The sequence below is a fragment of the Dermacentor silvarum genome, chromosome 10 (assembly GCF_013339745.2).
Source record: "Dermacentor silvarum isolate Dsil-2018 chromosome 10, BIME_Dsil_1.4, whole genome shotgun sequence".
Classification (NCBI taxonomy): domain Eukaryota; kingdom Metazoa; phylum Arthropoda; class Arachnida; order Ixodida; family Ixodidae; genus Dermacentor; species Dermacentor silvarum.
The window spans coordinates 134,446,130-134,467,597 of record NC_051163.1 but is presented as its reverse complement, the minus strand read 5'-3'; the positions used below and the strand labels follow the sequence as shown (position 1 = coordinate 134,467,597).

The window sequence follows — 21,468 nt, the reverse complement described above, 5'->3', positions numbered from 1 at the left end:
CATCTTGTATGGCCACCTGTAAAATGAATACACTTGCACCAGTTTCTTTTCTTTCTTTTCCTTGGGTTACCGTTTGACATGTTTTGACATCGATATGCATCTAAAACAGCAAAACAATCAAAATTTTCATATTTAATTTTAACATTGAACAATATTCGCCGGGGACAGCTCTTGTGCTTCCTCAGTCAGGGAGTACTACTGAGCATGAAAGCTTTATACATGGTTGCTGCTCCCAACCAGGCTATGCTTCTCTTTATAAAATAAACGACTTTGTAACGTACACCTGGTTTTTGTGTTTTATTTCAGTATGGGGTGCTTAGGGTGAGTTGAAGCCTTGTAGAAGCCTGGAGGAAGCAAAATATACTAGGAGGAAGCATGACAACAGGTGGCTAGCCCCACCACCAAGGCAAGCTCCTCTGAGACCGCCCCTCCTTTGAGGGCATACCGGTACTCTTGAGAAATAGACCCAAAGTGGTTGCTGGACCTTTCGAGGCATTCTTTCGGTCCTGAATATCGGACCAGATGCTTGGTGGACTCTCAATAACTCTTTAAGCATTGTACCTAATTATGAACAAGTTTTGACAAATCCATGATTTTCATGACAAAACCTAAATACGCATCACACATGTAGTCACACATTATTTAGCGTCAAAACAACCGTCGCGAAAATCTGACGCTAAAGTGCCTCCAGTGGCGAGTCGCACGGCAATTTTGCATGTATTCGCGGGCTTCTTTCACGCTCGGAAAAACGCTTTTATGTAACACGTATTGAGCAACAGAAAGTTGTATCGGGAGTTTTTCATCTTGCTCTACAATTTTCTCATTGACAGTTTTTATCTAATTATAATATTTGAGAAGTTAAATTAATTAAGACTAATTATGTGATTAGGCAGAATTCAAAAATAATCTGAGCATCTTGAAGCGACGGCAAACATTACCTTGGTTCTGTCCATCTACGTGGCATTTTTATATTTTAAAATCTTGGTGCATGATAGTTGGGACCCCCTGTATAGTAAGCTACGGGCAATACATGCACACATCGGTGCTCCATGCATATCACGACGCACCCGAAGTCTCCTAATTCGCGTGCACGACAAGCTTTGGCATGCAAACTCTTACACATTGAGTGCAGCTCCAGAAACCACAAGACATGACATTTTGGTCGGGCTATTGTAATGTCACTTTCAACAGATCGAAAAGCGCAGATCTACGAGCTCTTCAAACAAAGAAACGTAGCCCTACGTGCTCTCCTTCCAAATTAACGCTACAAAAGATAGCATCTAATAGCATAAATAATACGTGCAACTTACGAGTAAATGCGGACGACCGTAGGAGGTGAAAATCCGCAGGCTGCAAATGTCCATTTTTCGCGAATAAGAAGTGCAGCGCCATAGAAACCGTGCGAAGCTGCGCCAATCAAGCAGCCACTGAACGTCTCTTCCCGCCCAAAAGCTCCCCCGAACAGCCACCATCTACGCACCTGCCTCATGCCGGTTCCTTCCCCGTGAATACTGCCTGAACCGACTGCCACAGACGGTTGAGACAACCTCTTGCTCTCTATTCTTTCGCTCCCCAATCCCCCCCGCCAGAAGTCGGCGCCAACTAGTCGGGGATTTCTATTTGCGAGCCGACTATAGGCGGCGGTTGGGCCATCCTGTATGATTGGCCAGCAGCATCAGGCCAGAATGAAGCCGATGTCTCTGGCCAGCCAAAACTTTCGTGCTCGGCATTATGCAGCCCTACGCATCCGGGCCAGCATCCGTGGCCAAGATAGCGCCGACGGGGTCCGCAACATAAGTCGGCCTTCTTACGTCCCAAACTCTTCAAGCCGACATGCTCGGCTCCCAGCTATCTGCCGAGCACCGCCCGATGGTCGGCCCTCGGCCAATTTGCTTGGGTATGGCCCACCTTGTCAACCTCGGTCATGTGCTCGTCAACTTTCCGGCAAAGCACGAGCACTTCCTGTATGTAGGAGACGTACGATTCGGTCGACGACTGGACACGGGTGGCAATTGAGCTCTTTTCGCGTAGCCTGTTGGCGACCTGACGGGTTGCCAAATTGGTCACGAAGATTCTCTTTGAACATGTCCCAGCTTAAAAGCTCGGCCTCATGGGTGTGAAACCAGACACGCGGCGTCCCGTCCAGATAAAAGATCACATTGGCAAGCATGATGGTAGGGTCCCAGTGGTCGCTTTGGCTAACACACTCATAAATGCTTAGCCAGTCGTCGACGTCAATGCCATTTTGGCCGCAGAATGTCCCAGGATCACGGAGACTGGGAACCGTAATCTACTTTGTGGTTGGTGCCGCAGGCGTAGGTGGTGACGGGGTGGTTCCAGCAGACGCCGTGGCGGAGAAGACGACAGTTCGGCCACTTCGGAGCTCCGTGGCGAGGACGGGGAACGTTCCACCTCCACCACAATGTTACGCGAAGGACGAGTCAATTAGACGAGCAACTGTTTGCAGATTGTCTTGACAACAATGGTTGCAGCGCTGGCCGGTTGGATTCACAGCGCAAGTCCAGTTCGTTCTTACTGCTCTTTTCTCGAGTGATGGCGCCCGCACGCCTCGTTCAAACAATCAAATACAACACGCGTGTAGCAATATCATGGGATGGCACGATGTCGTCACATCAATGACATGACATATGTGTCATGGCACGTGTGTCATATATGGGACATCCTGTATACGTAGCAGCCTTAACCCAGTGGCGTAGCCAGAAATTTTGTTCGGGGGGGGGGGGGGGGGGCTCAGGTTGCAGCGCGGCCTCCTCCTTATGGAATTTGTCCAGGGATCAAATAGATGAATAACTGCATTGCCAAATGCCATTGTATATTAGATGCTGCAAACGAATTATTTAACGCTACGCACTGTCAAGTAAAATATGTATTTTGTCATAAAAGAATATATTCGTATGTCCCAAAAATTGTGGCAGGAATAACTGATATCAATGCTGCCGCGTTTTTTTTGTTCGTCTATTTAATAAGTAAAGGAAATATCACATGAACTTTACAACTATATCAGTTCGAAACCAACAAAACAGTGCATGCAGCTATGAAAAATGTAAGGCCATGAAATGAATAAGTTGAGGACAAATTTTTTGCTAAATCTTTGTCATTCAAGAACCTTGTTTACATTTTTGCACATATGCAACGGCCAGGAAAAAACCTCAATGACGCTGTCCCTCGTTGCAATAGATTGCGCAGGAGCAGCTGTTATTGGTCGTGTATTGTAATTACACTGAGATTATACTCACAACAGTGAGTACAAATAAAAAGTAGGAGTTCTGCAAATTATACATTAGAAATGCGATGATAGAATGGAATATACAAATGCAAAGATACAACTCGCTAAAGGAAAAAAAAGAGAGTCGCTGGAAACAAAGTTCACTGCTTGTATACACAAAACCTCGCAACAAGATATTTAAATATCAACTAAGTCTCCCATAAATCTACGTATTTAAGCAAACGTCACTGTATATAATGCGTCAAACAAGACAAATAAACATGTTGCGCAGTCACAAATAATAAACTTTGCGCACAGAAAGACAGATGATCTAGGCAAGAACAAAACTATGATCGCAGAAATTGTGATATATACTTGAGCCATGCAGCGATCGCGACAGCGCCATGTGGGTAGAATAATAGAGTAATAATGCAGAAATCAGTACAAAAATGTGTAATTTAACTGCCTTCACAGGGGCAACAATTATTCTGCACCCAAAATTAAAGGAGGGTTGTCACAGACCCCGGTGAACGAGGCGCAGACGCCGGACTAAATTCCAAAGCCGACTTATCAGCTTCCGAAAATAATCCCACGAAAGCAAGGACAATTAAGAGTGGGCCCTCTGGTGCGCCAGCGAACGCCGGTTGCTGTCCAAAGACCGAGTCAGAGCCCAGAGTTGTCAAAACACAACAAAATATATTCTTCACACAAGGCAGTTACACACACACTTGCACACTTAGGCTAGACACAACACAATACAAATCAGATGGGTATTAAACACAAGAAAATAATTCACGACAAGCACTAAAAAGAGTCCAACACGTAAAGTACAAAATATATAGGAACACTAAGTGTCCAATCGTATTCACCGTGCTGGTTGGTCTTGTAGTCGGACGATCTCGGCGTAACTTGGGGGCAAATCTCGAAGAAGGAACTTCTTCCGGAAATGCAGACGCTCGATGAACTCGTCGACTAGCTTGCCGGGGAATCCCTTTTTTTCCGCAGACGCTTGGTCTTCACGTTACATCACTTCACGGTGCGGACTCAACTCCTGAATTCCCGGATTTCCCACTGGACTCCCGGATTCCACCATCCGATTCTCGCACGGCGGTTATATAGCTTCCACAGGCGTTCTCGAACTTTCCTATCGGTGTCGTGATCTCGTAGCTTCGGTAGCATGGCCAAAGCTTGGGAAGCTTCTACTCTTTTCTCGTACCTTCGACCGCCACCATCGGAGCATTCTCGAGGGGGGGGGGTGATGACTCATGCTGTTGGCGCGCGCGCTCACGCTGTAGTTATGTCTGTCCACTCGCCGGGTGAGAAGGTGTCTCGGCGCGCGCGTGTGCTCCCTCTCTCTCCGGTTAACGTCGCTTCGTCGAGCTTCTTCCAGACGTTTCGGCGCCGTTGTTAGCGTTGTTGCTTGAGGAGTATGCGCTCTCCCCCTCTGTTGAAGTTGCCGCGGGGCCGGTGTGTTCTTTCGCTGGCTTGCGCGACACGCGGCGCGCGCTTGGATTACGCGCTCTTTTGTGACACTGCCCCCCACTTTAAGAATATTATGCAATAATATTCAAGAAAACACAAAAGAAGTGCGCACAAAAGTCCGCTACACACGAGTCCGTAGGTCCATAAATCAGTCCACCACAATTCACACATCACTCGCGATACATCGAATACAAGCACAAGTCACACAAGTACACTTGGACTACACAATAACACATCGCTCGTGTAACTATTACACTTGTACTACACAAAATTCATATCTCGTGTGACAAAGCAAACATTTGAAATATAACATGTGCAAAAAAAGTATACAAAACTATGACAGGGTAGCTTACAGAACAGAAACAAATACATAAACATAAACATGATACATAAACAAACACTCGGTGCACTCAATCAAAACACTTTGCACCACACACTAATCGTTAACGGTTCTTGAATTTAAATTTCCTGTCCTTGGTTTTTCGATGGTGGTGTTTGGCGTGCTTATAAGTCCCGGTCGGTTTATTTTCGGAATCGGGCGTGGAAGGGTGCTGGAAAGGCTTTGCCTGAACCTTTGCTTGAGCTCGGGTGACAGCCGCCGCGGTGTTCTCGTCAGATGTTGATGGTTTTCCGCGTGGCTCTTCAATCGTCGAGGGTTCGGTCTTCGGCTCTTCTTCCAAAGGTTTCGGATCGTCTGGGGCGCGAACTCCCTCGACGTTTCCTATGATTAGGTCGTACAGTGGGTTGTCCATGCAAAGCGCAGTGACATCCCAGGTGAAAATTTCCAACTGGGAATGCAACTGGTTCCAGTTAAACTGGTTTATGGAACAATTCCCAGTTGGTCCCCGTTGCAACTGGTCCCAGTTGGTCCCCATTGCAACTGGTCCCAGTTGGTCCCCATTGCAACTGGTCCCAGTTGGTCCCCATTGCAACTGGTCCCAGTTGGTCCCCATTGCAACTGGCCCATGCAGAAGCCTATCAAAAGTGTATTCTGCTGATGGATTTCATACAACTAAGGCAGTTCAGCTATTATTGCTTAATTCCCTAGCAAAAATTCTAATACAAACGCTAATAGCCTATTAGGTTATTGACACTACTACAGTCTGTTAGTGAAAGAAAATGTTGCAATGTACCAATACATAACGAAAAACAGGTAAAATTGCTAAAAGCATTTATTAGCACAGCATGTATTTTTACAGATTCATCTTTCGAGATCTTCATCAGGTCAGCAATCTTGATTGCGAGCTTTTCGTTGACTTCGACCAAAGGACGTCCTTTTGAGGAAGTGGTTAAAAAACCTGGGCACAAAAATACACACATATAGAAGAATTAGAATACAGAATTACCAAACTAATTTTAGGACAGTGATATATGCTAACTCAAAATGTTTATCATAATAAAAATGATGCCACGTGACACGATAGGACAATTATAAAGCACACAAAATCAACATAAGATATGTGTTCCATCGAAACAGAAGGCAGATATAAAGAACTATAGACAGAAATCTTGCACAGCGTTGTCGGAAACAGGCATGTCATTGCTGCAACGCACACAGCAATCGGCCCGACGGCACTGTACAGATCGAAGTACTTCCCAGTGAACCACAAATATCCATTGGATGTACCACAAAAGACCAAATATCCAAGACATTTAACGACGTCCAGTTTACATCTATCGTACGTTCGAGTGGTACGTGGCAGTCAAAGGTCATCCAGAGGACGTCGAATGTCCTTATGATTTGGACATCTCTTGCACATTCAAAGCTCTCGTGCATTGATCGTACATAGTGCGTTATGAGTAGATGCAAGCACTATGCCGCAGAAATACAAGCAAATTGTCTCTAATGCATAACAATGGGAAGCTAGGAGAGCAAAAGCATTTAATTAATTATTTTGAAATTTAGCACGACCTTTGCTCGCACTGTTGGAGGTCTAGTAACGTTGCTGCCGGACACCGCGCGCAAAAGCCAATACTTTCGCCATTTTTTTCGCTATGCTTTCGGTCTCGGTTACGTCATTTTCTTTCTCATAGAAAGATGCTTTATTTTTCAGTTATATCTATTAGTACACTGTTGAAAATACGTAACCTTTAACTTGCTGATGTAATACGACAATTTATAAAGAAAAAAAGAAGCTTGAACCAGCTTGAACTCGCAATAGCTCTGACTTCGCATCGCCACTGATATCAATTCAGCAACACGCGCCTCGATGCAAGTGCGCAGCAATATTCCGGGCGTGAGCAGCGTGTGCTTTATTTGTGTCTTTTCGACTTTTGTGCGGTTGACCATGGCCCAAGTACGTGTATACTAGGCAGAACTGTACAGTTGCGTGCTGAAATTTCGAGCTGTGCTTCTGACTGCTATTTGTGGTACGTTTGTTCGCCTTGCGGAGCGCTTACGGGAATACTCGGGAGGCAATGTTCTGATGGTTAATTTTCGCACATGTTTGTATCGCTTGGTTTCCTGCGTTCCTCTTCAAGTGTCAGGGATGTTTCTCATTTGCAATGCCTATCTCTAAGTCTCTGGCAGCATTATGTTATTGGCACTTTTGTGATCTGAGAAGCTGCCTGACCAAGTTGCCTATCAAGATGAACATTCCATCTCTGGATTCTGCTTGCGTGGAATTTATTTTACCATATATTAACACGAAAGTGTTTTATGCCGGGGTCCACCAAGACTTCACTGACGTATTTCCGTCACGGAAATACGTCACAGAACATAATACAAAGAAAGAAACCAGAAGAAAAAGTTCCACAAACATGCAAAATTTGGAAATCGAACCCACGACCTCTCGGTCCGCGACGATAGATCGCCGAGCGTTTAACCCATTGCGCCACAAACGCATTTGCAGAGAGCTACACAGACGCGCCTTATATATCTAACACTCCTCCGTGTACCCGCGCTCTTGCTCGGGGCGGTGCCGCCGCCTACGAGCAGAAAAGAGAAGTACTGCATTATGACACTAACGCGCACCGACAGTGAACGCTTCGGTGGTCTCAGCACTACGACGCCTCGATGCCAGCATTCGAAGGGACGCTGGCATCAAGAAGCACTACCAACGCCACCTAGGTGGCGTTCACCGTACTCAGCACAGCGGAGCGTGGCCTCCGCAATTAGCTCTGAAAATGTTTCTGAAGTTGATCGCGGAGGCTGCAATTACGACGCGCTGTACGCGCTGATTTGACTCGGTGACGATTCAGTTACGTGCTTTGTCTTGCGCGTTGTATTAGTGTGTCAGTTACGTGCTTCGTCTTTCGCGTTGTGCTAGCGTGTGCAGCGTAGTGCAGCTTCCATATGCACGACGGTTGCTCATGGTCATCGACGTTGGTAGTCGTGATGGAGGAGACGTGCCACCAGGCGTCAGCGTGGGTGCATCAACGCCTAAGGGCGCTTTAGCCACAAAACACCAATAGACATTATATATCAATGTGCAATAAACATTACACTACTTCTGTGAAGACACGTTTCACTTTCGTGTTCTATACCGATTCCTATATAAGAGGGATCAACCACATTTTTTTTTCAATGCAGCTAGAAAGTACTGGCTTTCTATCTTGAATCCGGTGGCCCCAGAAGCAAGTGCTGGCAAGCAGGCCATGCGCTTTTGGTCATTAATTAGTATGTTATACTACCTCTTACTAATCAGTTTTATTCTTTTTAATTATAATTGTGTCACTGTGCCTACTAGTCATTTTGTGCCTACTCGTTACTTGTGTTTTAATGAAGTTTAATTTTCAAGAATCTGTTTTTGATTACGTTTTTTTTTAGATCCGCGTTTAACCTGTTTGTATACAGCGGGAACATGTAATGAATAATTTCATACATGTGCGTGGCTGGGGGCCGATCATTTTTGTAATAAAGCTTTATCAGTTGTATAAATAAAAAAGTAACATTGGTATGACATTGTGAGTTTCACTGGTGTGCTTTACCTAGTGATTACTGAACTCGCTATTTTTCATTTATCCATTGCAGGATTTGTAATGATGCATAATGATCAAAATGCGGATTTACGGTTTTGTTAGCACAGTTTTCGCATTTTGATGAGCGCTAGAACTATATATAAAAGTTGACAGTCACTTTAGCGAACACTGAAGAGGATGAAGGCAGAAGCCTGCGCACTCACGAAGCATTAATTAAATTATTTGTCATTCTCATTCGCATGCGTTGTTACTTCTATTGTTTTCTCCTACCAAAGTTGTGGGCTCGAGTGCCTTAATTAACTTCGTCATAATTAACACCAATGGTTGCGGGCTCTACTCCCACCAAAGGTCGAGGGTTTGAGTGCCTTAATTGTATCTTAATTAACTTTGCCTTAATTAACACCAAAAGTCATGAGTTTGACTTCCACCAAAGATCGAGTGTTCGAGTGCCTTAATTAACTCTGCCCTAATTAACTTGCCTTAAGTAACTTCGCTCTAATGAACACCCAAGGTAGTGGGTTCGACTCTACCTTCACCATGTCAATTGGAATCCAACTTGGAGATAATTTGGAGATGTGGCCGATTCGCCCATCTCTCCAAGTGGTTTTGACTCCCAACAAAGGCCGTGGGTTAGAGTGCCTCAATTAACTCTATCTTGATGAACTATGTCTTAATTTGCTTCGACCTAATTAACACCAAAGGTCGAAGGTTCAATCCCCAATTTTGGTGCCATTAAATTTTGGTGCTGCAACGCTGGACATCGGATTTTTCGACCATCGAGCCATCTAAGGATTTCACCTTAATAAGTGTTGCAATTTATATTTTCACATTCACACGTTTACACGTTAACAAAACATTTCAAGCAAAGTCACCAGCTACATGCCGACAATGGGGGTAACTGTGCCATTAGTGTGCCTCAGCAGATGTACCATCGAGGACAAATTAAATGCGAACAGCGGAGTGTGTGGCCGAAGCATAACTAAAGGTATACTGTGCATGTCGTCGGCCAGTCGTTGTGCACGTGCGTGGGGATGTAGTTCTCGAGGAAGAGTGCAGCGCAGCTCGCCCTATTGCGATAAACGTCACCCGTATTTTGTCCGAAAGTTGTTTTCTCATCTCTCCTCGACAGTGCCATACCCACCTGGCAGTACAGTGTTATGGTGACTAGCACCATCGCTACATCTGTAGTGTGATATAGCTGGCATGCTACCCAGCTTGCTAACGTGCATTGCTTTGCTTTTGTTACCACCATCAAAGCTGACAGTGTCTAATCGTAATTTGAATAGCACAAAAAATGTATTGCATTGGATGCGCAACAACAGTGCTAGCCACCTAAAAAGTAATCACAGATAGGAATGGCACTGCAATAGTGGGGTGAGAATACAAGCTTCAAACAAAATACAGGTGACGTAATACGCACTAGGACAAGCAGCCCCGCACTCCGCATCGAAACCACATGCATGTACATGTGGTACATGTGGTTGTACATGTAACCACATGCGTGTAAAATGATCGCTGGCCGACGCCGCAGACTGTGCTTTTAGTTACGTTTTGGCCACACACTCTGCTGTTCCCATTTCATTTGTATTCAATAGTACATCTGCTGTGGCACTCGCAGGTATGCAGCTCAGTATAGCGTCAGCAGGAAATATCCACTAGATGTTCTATGGACCTCCTGCATCCCCAAAAAGAACATCTATTAGAGGTTACTTATGTCCAGCTGCGACATCCTTTCAACGTTAGAGCAACGTGATCTGGATGGGACTTAGATTATCCATGGTACGTATTTGTAATGTTGTTTGGATAAATATAGATATCTATAGGATGTGTCCAATGTCTCAAACATGATGTTCTATGAACATCTATGGTACATTAATGGTTCACTGGGTTACGTCCACCGTCAGGATTAAAAAAAAAAGAAGAAAACACTTCATACTAAGAAGAATAAGAAGTATAATTACCTCGAAATGGTGAATCGGCGCCGGCGAGAACACTGCACATCGATGCACGCTGATAAATCCACGAAGCCGCGAAGGGCAGGTGTAAAACAGTTGCCTTGCGTTGTTTTGAAGTCAAAACAGCAGCCATAGATAAAACTATCCAAATATACTACTGCACGAATCAGATTGCGCAGCCGCTAATACCACGGGTTCCTTAAAAACACATCGTTCATTCACTAACACGCACGCACGCACGCCTCGCGTGACGCCTCGCTAGAGTGTACTAGAATAGCCTCGCCTAGACATGGCAGCCGCCATTACACACGTGCTGTGCGCAACCAGTGCGCAACTACGGCTGATACGGTAGCAGTTTTATGTCCTTCCCGCCCGCCGTGTTCCCTTCTCTGCGATACTGCTCTTTGATGTCAATAAATATTACGGCCTTTTATATGCGGTATCAAGTTAGCAATTTAGATTAAAAGTTTATCATTTACTTTATGTGCACTTCAACAGAAAATACGACACTGATGAAACTTCAGCGGCAAACAAATATGGTTGCTGCTATTGACCGGCGTTCGAAAGCTGACCGGGCACCGCGATCTGACGGCTGGTTGTTCGGGTTTTTCTTTTTTTTTTCTTTTTTTTTTTCGTGTGCTGTAAACACTAGCTGTTTCCTCGACTCATCCCGACGAGGCTCAGTGAAGCAAAATTGGCAAGACCATGTAGGCGCACGTCGCTTTTGTGTATGTCGCTGAGAGATGGTGCGCTGAAACAAATGCAAACGTGCGAATGCAATCTGCTGCCCAATTGTACAGCAGAATTTTTAATTATTCAGTGATTAATTATAAACACCTCTCCATGCAAGCAAGCGGTCCGCTAGTCTAATTTTTTGTCGATTAACTTTCACCAGCAAACAAGAGCTGCAGAATCTAGCAGTACATGTTGTATAAGACCAGCAACAATCTGCATAAGGCCAATAGGACCTATTAGCCTAATAGAGAAACTAGTAGACACGCAACACTGCTTGTATAAGACTAATAAGTCTAATACGCACGACCTATTGATCTTATAGGTAAATCAGTACGACTAATAGAAATTTATATTGGTCTAATACAAAACTTAATACAAACGTATTAGACTAATTATTACAAACTTCTATTAGAATGTTTGCTAGGATTGCTAAAACTGCCAAACTTAATTACTCAGTATAAGTAGGACTAGCTGCTGCTGTTGCCTTAGCAAGCACTGCATGTTACTTGCTTTCATTTAAACTTCTGGTCACCATTTCATTTGGATTCAAACTGGAACCAGTTGCTACCAGTACAACTGGTCATTGTTTAAGTTGGTTCCAGTTGCTACTGATACAACTGGTCAAAGTTCCAGTTGGAATCCAACTGGAACTTTGATTCTAGTACAACTGGCGAAAGTTCCAGTTGCCTCTCTACTGGGACCAGTTGATTCCAGTACAACTGGTGAATGTTCCAGTTGGATCCCAACTGGGTCCAGTCACTCCCAGTATAACTGGAAATTGTTCCAGTTGGATCCCAACTGGAACCAGTTGCTACCCAGTTGCTTTCCAACTGGGACCAGTTGGTGTGTAACTGGGACCAGTTGGTTTCCAGCTGGAACCAGTTCATCCCAGCTGATCCCAGTTGGATCCCAGTTGGAAATTTTCACCTGGGATTCCCACTGTAATATGGGGTATCGACCTCAATGTTGGCTTCGGCAAGCTTCCTAGCCGTACCGTCGATCAGGTAAACTAAAGTGGTTTCGCCCGTGAGCTCCTCGTCTTTGACTAAGTCCCTTCGCACTATCACTGTGCTGGTGCCGGAATCTCGTAACACCGTGATTTGTTTGTCTGCCAATTTTCCGGCAAGGACAGGCATTCCCTTATCGGGAAATTCTGGGCGTTGTGTCATCACCCCATTAACGACCGGAATTCTTTTTCCGTCTCGAAGTTCTACACAGCCGTCGTTTATGTCTTCTTCTTGATGTTTTGGCGGGGCATACACACAGGATGCTTGGGGAGTTTCCTTCACTCCGTTGCGACATGAATCGGCTTTGTGCCCCGTTCGCCCACATTTGAAACATTTAACCTCATTGGTGCGTGTAAAGTTGGTACGACAATTGCTAGCACGATGGCCCAGTCGGTTACAAAGATAACACCTCGGAACAGGCTTCGGAGGGTTTCTCCCTTCATCGGATGCCAGTTTCTTTGCATCCTCTGGTTCCTCTTTTCTGATCTTGGAGAGATTGGTGCCTCCCTGTGCTTCCAAAAATTGATCTGCCAATTCCAACATATCTTGAAGCGATTTAGCTTTCCTTTCTTTCAGATAGAGTGACAGGCTCGGGTGGCAACTGATGAGGAACTGCTCCTTGATCAGAAGCTCTCTAAGCGCACCGTACTCCTGTGCAGTCTCTGAAAGTTCGGTCCACCTATCAAAATAGTGACTGAGCCGCGCGGCAAATTGCGTGGCAGTCTCTCCATCGGCGGGCTTTCCAGTCCTAAACTTATCTCGGAAGCCTTCTACGGTGAACCTAAATCTTTTCAGTAAAGCAGCTTTCACCCTTCCATAATTAGAGGCATCGGTTGGCGTCAGCCGACCGTACACGCTAAGTGCTTCGCCACTCAAACACGTACTCAATGCAGTGGCCCATTGATCCTCTGGCCAATTCTGGCTTTTAGCAACTGTCTCAAATCTGTGCAAGTAAGCATCCAGATCATCTTTTCTTTCATCGAATGCCACAAGCAGTTTGCTTGGGTTCAGACGGAAACTAGTTTCTTCCCTTTCAGTGCTATCGACTCTTGCCTGGGCGGGAGCGTCTGTACGCTGCTGCAATCGAAGTCGTTCGAGTTCTAACTCATGTTGTCTCTGTCTTTCTCTCTCAGCTATTTCAGCTTCCCTTTCTTCTCTTATCTGTCGCTCCTTTGCTTCTCTTTCCTCTTTGGCCCGTTCGGCCGCTAGCTTCTCTCTTTCTACAGCTTCTTTTTCCTTCTGACTAACCCACTTCCGTAGTTCCGCTCCGGAAAGACCCATCTTCTCACCAAGGGCAACTAATTTCACTAGATCCATAATGCCCTTCAAAAATCTAGCCGCGTGCAAAAAATATCTGCCTAGATTTCAACAATCGAACTGCTCTCTGCACACAAGTTAGCAAAACGTGGTGCAACACTCAAAATCGTTTACAATAGCAATGTAAACGACCCTAGGCTCTTTCTCCCTACTATGGACACACAATTTGCACCAGAAAGGTCCTGTCGCGGACGCCAGATATATTATCACAGACCCCGGTGAACGAGGCGCAGACGCCGGACTAAATTCCAAAGCCGACTTATCAGCTTCCGAAAATAATCCCACGAAAGCAAGGACAATTAAAGCCTGTTTCACATGGTGCGATTTTGCACTGCGATTATCGCACCGGAAGTGCGATTTCCGTCGCATGCGACGAAAATCGCAGTCGCAGGGCCGTTTCTGCGATTTTCGGCTGCGACCAACCGGTTGGTCGCAGCGTCGCAACGTCGCAGCAATCGCTGCGATTTTTCCGTCGAAATTGCGCCGAGAGGTATTTCGCAGTCTGTTTTGGAAAATGGCGGCGGTCGCTCAACGCAACGTTTATAGATACTTTTTTGTCTATAAATATTGGATCAACGAGCCTCGAACAGTGCAACTAATTGAGTGGAGCCTTGGATTACGCAATCGGTACGTAGCATCAGCACCGACACGCGAACAGTGCAGATAAAAACTCGTAGGTCAGATTCGGTTCTGTGATTTCTACGAGTTTGTTGACACGCTACGTTGCTAATCTGGCGACGCTGTTTTTTAGGTTGGCTTCGGGTGCTGATAGTACGTACTTTTGCGTGATTTTCCGTTATTCACACGCGCTGCGAGTGTGTAAATACTACGAGGTGTCCCTCACGGGAAGGCATGGCCTTCGGATGTCGTCCCAATTTTCTGGTTCTGGAGACAACTCGCGATATACGAAAACGCCACAGTTTTATCGCCGTATGCTTTTACGGACGGAACAATTTAAAGAATATGCAACTACGGACAAATGCTGTGGTCAATAGGTCACGCTATACGCGCGACCATTTAGTTGCAGTCGGTTGGTTAGGGCTTTCATGCGCATTTTCCCCAATGAATTATCTCATTTCAAGGTTCTGTTACTTCCGCTGCGAGACGCAAAGCGAACGTGCAAACTGGATATCGTAATGAATGTTCTACAATAGCATATTTCACACTTTGACGGGGAATAAGCAGTATTGCCAATTTATTTTCGAAGCATTACAGTTTTTTTCTCATTTTTCTGATGCATCATTTTTCTCCTGAATAAAAAAACCAATAAACCTTCAGTGTGTTGCAGACTTTGTGTCCTTACTGCATCTGTATTATCCCTCACATTAAAAGGTAATTGCACATTTTGCTTACTTCAGTGCATCGAATTACTTTTGTTTATGCTGGTTGTAACATATTGCAGTACTCTAAGAAACTACATAGCCATAAACATCCTTGCCTTTTCTTGCTTCTCTGTCTCTACTTCCTGTAAAACACATGCAATAATGCGAAAAGCAGGCGAACACCTTGTTTTTATAAGCAGTAGATAACTCATTAAACAAAAGCAGATCAAAATTGTGCAGTGAAGTCAGCCGGTTGCATTTCTTCGTATGAATGATAGTATCTTTTCAAGTGTGGGTGGGTCTTGCATGTCCACAGCTCATAAAGTGTGCAGACTCATCACGAGGCGTAGGTATAGCCCATCAAGATGGAGGGAATGTTGCTAATGAGTCTGCACTTACATATATTACTGCATAAACTCGTATAACCATATCCCATCATTACTCAATCGAGCTAGCTCAGTCATATTCACCAAAATTCTACTTATCCGAGCTTGCTCTGACTCATATTCACCAAAATTGTACTTGGCCGAGCTTGATCTGACTAATATTCACAAAGATTCTACTCAGGCAAGCTTGCACCGAGTCATATTCACCAAATATCTACTTAGCCAAGCTTCCTCCGACTTATATTCATCAAAATTCTACTCAGGTGAGCTTGCACTGAGTCATATTCACCAAAAATCTACTTGCCGAGCTTGCTTTGACTCATATTCACTAAAATTATACTTGGATCAGCTTTCCCCGACTACCACATGACAATATTCACTAAAAGTTTACTCAACTGAGCTTGCTCTTACTCGTATTCACCAAAATTCTACTCAGTCAGGCTGAAACGAACTCAGACTCACGGTTAGTTCGAAGTCTGAGTGAGCCGACGTTTGAGTGAGTTCACCGTGCTATGTATACATTACATTATGTGACCTGTGCGGTGAATAAGCAAACATTGTCTATGAGTACGTGTTGCATCGGGTGAAATAAGGACAGCTGTAAACACTGCAGTTAGTTTTCTGGAGTTCAACTGACCGTTGCGTGAAAGCTTTGCCTCATGTCGATTCAAGCAAGTGCATTGGATCTGCATCATATTTTTTGCCAATCCTGCTGTCTGTCCTAACCATTACTGGGTGGCCACATTTTGTACATTTCAACACAAAGTTTAATAAATGACTGTAGTGCAATATATTTAAAAAAAAGATGCTTGCATCACTGCACGTATAACAATCAGAACATGACACAAACACATGCACATAAGATGCACACAAATGATAAATACATAAACAGATGGAATCAGCTAGCCACCACCTATTTAAAAAAAAGAAAAAGCCCAGGACTATGTATAACCATTCCCCTTGCCAGGTACATGGGCTATAGGAGAAACACACGTGCAACCTAGCAGTTACCTCGAGGTAGCACCTATGGACGTTTTTGCATTCGCAGCTGGCCACTCAACCACTCAAGTGTGTTCAGTGTGCACTTGTACTTAGGCACCCTTTTTATTGTCTGTATCTCAAAAATTTAATGTGGCTCCTCAAAATTTTGAGAATGTTTGGATTCTGAGGCTTGCAAAGGTAAATATTTTTATTCCGTTTTCATTGAAGGTGAAGGCTCATACAAAAGATTAGAGATATTGTCAGTGCCCCTCACTTTCTCTCAGAACATAAGTGGTCTGTTATTGAGATTCTAGCAGCTTTTCAACAGCAAGAAAGAGAATCAGCTTCCCTTGTTTTCAGCATTGGGTTAATGCAGGCAATTCAGGGAGGCATAAAGTTTAGCTAATACAATAGGTTCGGGAATACCAGATTAGACTGTACCTTGAACTTTCCTTGCACTTTCTTATTTTGGTGAAATAACCCAGTTTTAAATGGCTCCAGTTAGCATACTCTAACATTGGTCTAATATAGGTTAAGTACATGACTAGCTTAACAGACTGGGATGCTGGCTTTCATTTCCAGGAGAGGAATCATAGCACCTGCTCCAGTTGCATATGTTTTTGGTTATCAGGAGTATCCAGCCTCACTTTAAGGATAACGTGCTGAAGCAGGTAGAAGCACACGCATGCCATTAGCGGATAGTTTCGATAGCTTCTTACCTTACACTTGCCACCATGAATACAAAATTTTAGCGTTCGATTTTGTTATTAAACAAACAAACGTACTCCTAACAAGGTATTTTAATGTTAGCCGTGTCGCTACGCGGATGCGCTACGTACTGCAGCATATTAACTTAAGCTTCTTGATACAGATTCACAGCACACTAACAGCGCAAGAAACAGGACGAGAAAATAGACGACGTCCATGTCTGCCAGAATGATACGATACTACGTACACAAGTGACTGCAGCTCCTAAAAAAAATGTGGTGTCGGCTTTTACGCCTTTCGAAATATTCAAAGAGCACTTGTATGAATAATTACAGCACAGGCGCCGAGACGGACGAGCCAGGCTGGTGCTAAGATAAACGTTCACAACACAAATTCCATTGCACGTTCAGTAATTACACACAGATCAATTGCGGCTTTGTTCAGGGGCAGACGTGAGCTTTTGGGTTGGTGCTTGCTGCTAAGTTTGGTGCAAGAATATTGCTAGGAGCAGGAACCACTAATGCGCAATCACGAGCAATACACACACATCCGTTTTTCAGAAGCTGACGTTAATCACGGGTAGCGCGAGGGTCTCTGCGTTGACATGACGACTCCGCCGAATCCCGAATACTGCATATGCGATGACAACAGCTATAAGGGCTTGTTGATAGGTCCTCTTGTAATTTGTTTAACCGCAGGTAGAACGACACAGGCATAAAACACACACAGAGACAGCACACAACGTTGAACGACCACCTGCGAACAGCTGTTTACGTCCGCCATTTCTCCTCGTATTGAACTTCACAAACCGCTGTTGCGCACTCCAAAACAAACTAAACTTTGAAGCGCTTTTAAATTACAAAACGCACGTATTATTTGGTCCTAATAAAGAGAGGTCAATTATATTATAACCCGCACGTATTTTTCATTACATTAAACGAATTTATGCGGCGTGTGCGACAAAATCTGGCAGCAAGCAACCCTGGGCGTCGCATAATCGCATTGTTGACATCGCACCATGTGAAATGGCCGTTGCGAATTTCGCATCTGCGCAAATCGCAGCTGCGAAAATCGCAGTGCAAAATCGCACCATGTGAAACAGCCTTAAGAGTGGGCCCTCTGGTGCGCCAGCGAACGCCGGTTGCTGTCCAAAGACCGAGTCAGAGCCCAGAGTTGTCAAAACACAACAAAATATATTCTTCACACAAGGCAGTTAAACACACACTTGCACACTTAGGCTAGACACAACACAATACAAATCAGATGGGTATTAAACACAAGAAAATAATTCACGACAAGCACTAAGAGTCCAACACGTAAAGTACAAAATATATAGGAACACTAAGTGTCCAATCGTATTCACCGTGCTGGTTGGTCTTGGAGTCGGACGATCTCGGCGTAACTTGGGGGCAAATCTCGAAGAAGGAACTTCTTCCGGAAATGCAGACGCTCGATGAACTCGTCGACTAGCTTGCCGGGGAATCCCTTTTTTCCGCAGACGCTTGGTCTTCACGTTACATCACTTCACGGTGCGGACTCAACTCCTGAATTCCCAGATTTCCCACTGGACTCCCGGATTCCACCATCCGATTCTCGCACGGCGGTTATATAGCTTCCACAGGCGTTCTCGAACTTTCCTATCGGTGTCGTGATCTCGTAGCATGGCCAAAGCTTGGGAAGCTTCTACTCTTTTCTCGTACCTTCGACCGCCACCATCGGAGCATTCTCGAGGGGGGGGGGGGGGGTGATGACTCATGCTGTTGGCGCGCGCGCTCACGCTGTAGTTATGTCTGTCGACTCGCCGGGTGAGAAGGTGTCTCGGCGCGCGCGTGTGCTCCCTCTCTCTCTCTCTCTCTCCGGTTAACGTCGCTTCGTCGAGCTTCTTCCAGACGTTTCGGCGCCGTTGTTAGCGTTGTTGCTTGAGGAGTATGCGCTCTCCCCCTCTGTTGAAGTTGCCGCGGGGCCGGTGTGTTCTTTCGCTGGCTTGCGCGACACGCGGCGCGCGCTTGTATTACGCGCTCTTTTGTGACAAGGGTATTACTTCGTTTCAAAAAAGAAATAAGAACAGGTAGCTAAAAAGGAAAGAAAAGGACAAACGACAGCCACAGATGACGCGGCAAGTTCAACTACCCAATATCCGAGTGTGTTTCTGGCAAACGCCGCGTGGGCCGGGCTTTCAGTGAGCAAGGTCGGTCAAAATTGGTTATTGATGTCCTCGTGATTTTCTTATTCGCATGATAATTTTTATCATGATGCTAACTGCTAGAATAAACGGCTAAAATTTCTGCGGTTTTAAAAGCTAACGAACACTCATACGTTTTCATAATTACGTGCTTATGCACCTGAAGGAACAGAGCTTTTTACTTGCATTGATTGTTGCTGCTTCGCTATCTAAAGGACAAACTTCTCTCGGCAAAGAAGTTGAACGAAGCGGGCAATTACTTCGGACACATTGATGCCGACGTCTTTGTGGGTGTATAGAAGCGCCAGCCTAAGCGTTCCACAGACATTGTAGAGCGCAAGTAGTTTTTTAGTAAACTCTTGTTAAAAAATATTCTCTCTGCTCTGGCAGTGGTTACTGGAAGGGTGACTAGAATCTGCAGCTGTTTGTACACATTTACGTAGAACCTGCAGTCGCAATGAGATAGGACATCTATTCCAGTGATAAAACCTAAAACACTCCCTCGAAGTTGTTGGCTTCCTTGTTTAGGTACTTTGCACAAACAGTAGGCTGTTTGATTCCAGCGATGTCCGTCGTTTCGTCAGGAAGTATGGAGAAGCAGCCTGCTTTTGCAACTAGGCTTTCTTTGATAATTTCACCACAAATTTCTATAATTTGTTTTTGTGCATCTGGGCTTGAATACGAGACATTACTAGGGCAACTTTCCAAGTGGTTCTTCAGATATGTATCCACAATCAGCTCGCATGCGAAGAAGCGCTATGAAAATACCTGTATTTTCAGCGGGGGCTATGCGTAAGTCCATAGGGCCACTGTCCCTGTGGCCACGGAGAGCCAGACCTTGTCGCCCGCAAAAAGAATTTCCTCAATAATAGGCCATTTACTTCTGTTTTCTCATATTTTACTTTACCTGCATGCCCTGGTCCAGCTGATCGATCACATTGGGCACGCTTCCTGAAAATCTTTGGAGAAAATTATCAGCTGCTAGCTCACACTCAGTGATACTTAGTATTTTCGCGTGTGTGGAAGATTGCGAGCGCGTGCTTTCATTTCTGGAACGGCTTGGACACGAGGGCTCCAGTGCACGCATGTTGCTCCAAGTTTATACGAGCATTAACCCCATAAAGTTCCAGAACGAAAAATCTTTCAAAGCACGCCTTTGTTAAATGTCAGTGCACCTTTCGCGTCAAAAGTTTAAGAGAACTTTATACCCATAAAGTTTTTTAATTGAAATCCATGCGCTCCGTAGATTCCGCGGCCGCTGCGAGATGCCGCAACGCGCCCGCACGCTATCGTAAAGCTCTTGAAAGTTTGTGCTCGGATGGGGCTCCTTGCGGTACGTGACTCCAGGTGCAAGGGTGTTGCCACGAAATCCAGCCCGAGTTCGCAATGTTCGTGCCGAATTGTCTTTTCGAGCGTGAAAAAGAAATTGTGAACAGAATCCAGAATAATTCCCGGCGTCGGTGGTAGTTGTGGTCGGCGGTGCATGCCGGCACAAAAAATATTTCGTGGGGGCTGGTGCCCCATCAACCCCCCCCCCCCCCCCCTCCTGGCTACGCCGCCTGCTAAAGAAAATAATAAAAAAAAAATCGTTCCGGGAGTTTTGCGACGTGTGTCAGCATGGGTGCCGACTATGGGGGGGGGGGGGGGGGGGGGGGGCTATATTGTCATTACCAGAGTTCTGTCACCGGCATTGTTTGAGGTTTATAATATTTTGCGTTGTATCTACCGGTTTAGTTAAAATTTTACTGTGGCTAAAAGCTTACTGTAGCATTGTTCGCACGGATGTGCACGGTTTATACTTCCGCTTTATTTCTGAAAATTCTGACAAGAAGACAAGCGCATTGTGATAGTATGCACTGTGCCGGAGGTACCTGTACGTGACATTAACGTACAAAGAGCAGTTGCGGCCACCAATGAGGCGATTCAGAAAGTGAGCCGAGAGAAGGGTTTCGAGGTTATGGAAGTCAACAGGGAAGTGAGAATGTATGGGGGTGGGAAGTGAGAAGAGAAGGAATCCACCTAATTGGATCACAGGCTTGGACGTGAAGTGGGCTGGCGACTCGCTGGTCGGGCAATTGCTTTTTTGGGGGGTCCACGGGCGCTCAAGAGGAGGCCAGAGTAAGTCGTAATGAAGAAGGTCCCTAAGGGGAACGACTAGCAGCACCGGTAACAACAGAAAAAGGAGAAAGAGCTCGCTGTGCAATAGGTCACATAAACATGCAGGGGCAGCAGGGTGGTAGAAGAAA

The 21,468-nt window shown here is 45.2% G+C and overlaps 1 long non-coding RNA gene across 1 annotated transcript; it reads left to right on the top strand.

Moving 5' to 3' along the window:
• The first annotated feature begins 6,439 nt into the window (after positions 1-6,439).
• LOC125940701 (uncharacterized) lies at positions 6,440-8,863 on the top strand. The gene is made up of 2 exons (XR_007463904.1): positions 6,440-7,078; positions 8,241-8,863. It is a non-coding gene; the product is annotated as an uncharacterized LOC125940701 (long non-coding RNA).
• The last annotated feature ends 12,605 nt before the right edge of the window (positions 8,864-21,468 follow it).